Source organism: Dipodomys spectabilis, unplaced genomic scaffold, assembly GCF_019054845.1.
Source record: "Dipodomys spectabilis isolate Male_0828 unplaced genomic scaffold, ASM1905484v1 ptg000087l, whole genome shotgun sequence".
Classification (NCBI taxonomy): Eukaryota; Metazoa; Chordata; class Mammalia; order Rodentia; family Heteromyidae; genus Dipodomys; species Dipodomys spectabilis.
Genome location: NW_024870764.1, coordinates 337,430 through 340,637, shown reverse-complemented (window position 1 = coordinate 340,637; position 3,208 = coordinate 337,430). Strand labels below are relative to the sequence as shown.

At 42.2% G+C, this 3,208-nt stretch overlaps 1 pseudogene; it reads right to left on the bottom strand.

Moving 5' to 3' along the window:
* Positions 1-1,527: 1,527 nt before the first annotated feature.
* On the bottom strand, positions 1,528-2,042 carry LOC122111731 (annotated as a pseudogene).
* Between the last annotated feature and the right edge of the window lie 1,166 nt (positions 2,043-3,208).

The following is a 3,208-nucleotide window of genomic DNA, read 5'->3' as shown; positions in this document are numbered from 1 at the left end:
CTCCTTATCTCGATCTTTCCCAGTTTTTCTCTCCCATCCCCACCAACAAGTTGTATAGTTCATTTTCCTTTTTTTTTTTTTTTGTCAGTCACAGAGCTTGAACTCTGTAACTCTGTGCCTGGGAACTGTCCCTGAGCTCTTCAGCTAAAGGCTAGCACTATACAACTTGAGCCACAGCACCACTTCTGGTTTTTGGGTGGTTAATTGGAGATTAGAGTCTCCTGGACTTTCTTGCCCAGGCTGGCTTTGAAACGCAATCTTCAGATCTCAACCTCCTAAGTAGCTAGAATTATGGGTGTGAGCCACCAGTGCCCAACTTTATTGTTTATTTTCAGCATAGTGTCTAGTGAGTATCACTGCTACATTTTTCCACCCATGTCTGTGCCCCCTTTTACCTAAAGACAGATAAATGAACAAAAAGAAAACAAAAACAACAAAGAAAAAAACCTCTTGTTTCTGTTTTTTGGAGTTCATTTCGATAAATATTATTTTTTCTTTTGTCAGTTGTGGGGCTTGTATTCAGAGCCTTGGAGCTATCCATGAGCTCTTTTGTTCAAAACTAGCACTCTACCACTTTGAACCACAGTGCCACTTCCAGTTTTCTGGTGGTTAATTGGAGATAAGAGTCTCACAGTCCTTCCTGCCTGGGCTGGCTTCAAACCAAGATATTTAGATTTTAGCCTTCTGAGTAGTTACAAGATTACAGGTATGAACAACCAGTACCTGGCTTGGAATTGTTTTAATTTGAGTATTGGCATCATGATCATAGAAACATGGCACCTCTTTCCAATTATTTAGGTCTTACTCCATTATTTTTATTAATATTTTGTATGTTTGAGCACATAGATCTTGGGGGGGGGGTGTCAGTCATGGGACTTTAACTTGGGATCTGGGCACTGTCCCTAGCTCTTTAGCTCAAGGCTAACATTCTGCCACTTGGAGCCACAGTGCCACTTCTAGTTTTCTAGTTAACTACAGATAAGAGTCTCACAGAGACCTTCCTGCCCACGCTTGAACTGCAATCCTCAGATCTCAGCCTCCTGAGTAGCTAGGATTACAGGCATGAGCTACCAGTTCCCAGCTGGATCTTGTTGTGTTAAATTTTATAAAATTTTATATGCAAATATTTCATTCAGCACTATTGTTAAGTTGTATTTTTTAGAAAAAAATCATGGCATTTTTAATTAATTAATTTTGAATACCAGTACTGAGCACTGACCCTTAGCTCAAGGCAAGCCTTCTACCACTTGAGCCACACTACTACCAGCTGTTTGGAGGTTAATTGGAAATAAGAGTCTCACAGATTTTCCTGCCCAGGCTGGCTTTGAACTGCAATCCTCAGTTCTCAGCCTCCTGAGTAGCTAAAATTTACAGGTGTGAGCCTGCAGGGCCAGGTTCCTCTCTCTGTTTTCAGAACAGAACTCCAAATAAAGGTATATATACCATCATAGAGCCATTCAACAGTTTCTGTTCATAGTAGAGCAACCAGTCCAACATGAAAGACTATTCCTGTGAAACTGCTTCGTTTTTCACATCTAAAAAATGGTCCAAGTTAGCTTTAGCTGCCCCCTAAATGAAGTCACAGAACAGCAGGAGACATCCCTTTGGCAAAAAAGGACACGTTCGTCTCCTGTATCTTATACTGATAAACAAGGCTCCAATCCCACTGGCCTGTGTGCTTCCTCCAAAGGGTCTTCAGCTGCCCATGCACATCCTTTCAGAAGCCAGTGGCCAGGCCTTCAGCCTGCAGGATCAGGTGGCTTCGAAAACTTAGGCCATTCAGCAGGAGGTTATTCTCCTCATCCTCATCATCTACACTGTCGTGCAAAAGGGCCACCATGTTTCCCTGTAAACTCTCTGCAGTAGTGGACAAAGTCCAGCACAGCCACCACTCCCAAACCCAAGCTCAGCAGCACACTGAGGTCATCTACCAGCAGCACCAGGAACCTCCATGTAGCGTCCTCGCTGTCCATGGGTTTCAGGGCCTCCTGTACAAACTCATATAATGGTTGCAGGCTCCCAGCACTGGCTTTCCTTCTCATGAGACTGAGATCTAAGGATTGTGGTTCAAAGCAAGCCTAGGCAGGAAAGTCCACGAGACTCTCCAATTAACTGCCAAAAAAAAAAAAAATATTGTATTTTTAAAGTTTTTTTTTCCAACTGATTATTCCTTGTTTGTAAAAGCATGATTAATAAGCCAGGTGCCAGTGATTCATACCTATAATTCTTACCTGGTCAAAAGGCTGAGATATGAATAGAGATTTGAGGTCAACCTAGTGAAAAAAAATCCAGGATGGGAGTGGGAATGTGGCTTTAGTGGCAGAGTGCTTGCCTAGCATGCATGAGGTCCTGGGTTCGATTCCTCAGTACCACATAAACAGAAAAACTAGAAATGGCATTGTGGCTCAAGTGGTGGAGTGCTAGCCTTGAGCAAAAGAAGCTCAGGGACAGTACTCAGGCCATGAGTTCAAGCCCCAGGACTGGCAAGAAAAAAATCCATGAGACTCTAGCTCTGGTTATTTGTTTTTGTTTTGTTTTGTTTTGTTTTGGTTGGTTGTGGGGCCTGAACTCCGGGCCTGGGTGCTGTCTCTCAGCTCTTCAGCTCAAGGCTAGCTCTCTACACTTGAGCCACAGTGCCACTTACAGCTTTTTCTGCTTATGTGGTGCTGAGGAATCGAACCCAGGGCCTCGTGCATGCAAGGCAAGCACTCTACCACTGAGCCATCTTCCCAGCCCAAGACTCTTATCTTGGGCATATTGGAGGCATGGCTCAAATGGTAGAACACTTCCAATTGAGCAATCTGAGCAAGATTGAAGCCCTGAGTTCAAACCCCAATTCCTTTTTTAAAAACCTGTTTAGTATTTGTATCTAGTAACTTTGGTAAACTGACTTAGTCTTAATGGTATTTCTGTAACTTAAGATTTTTGAATATATACTAATGTCTTCTATGAACAGAGACAATTGTATTTCTTCCTTTCTAAATGGTATGACTTTACTTCTTCTTATCTTATTGTAATGGCTAATACTTCTAGTAGTTAACTGAATGCCAAAAGTGTAAAAGTGAGTGTCCTTAACTAAGAAGAAGAAGAAAGAAAATCTTAAGAGAACAGCATATAGCTGATCACTAATGGCTCAGACCTATAATCCTAGATATTCAGGAGGCTGAGATCTAAGGATTATGGTTCAAAGCCAGCCCAGTAGAAAAGT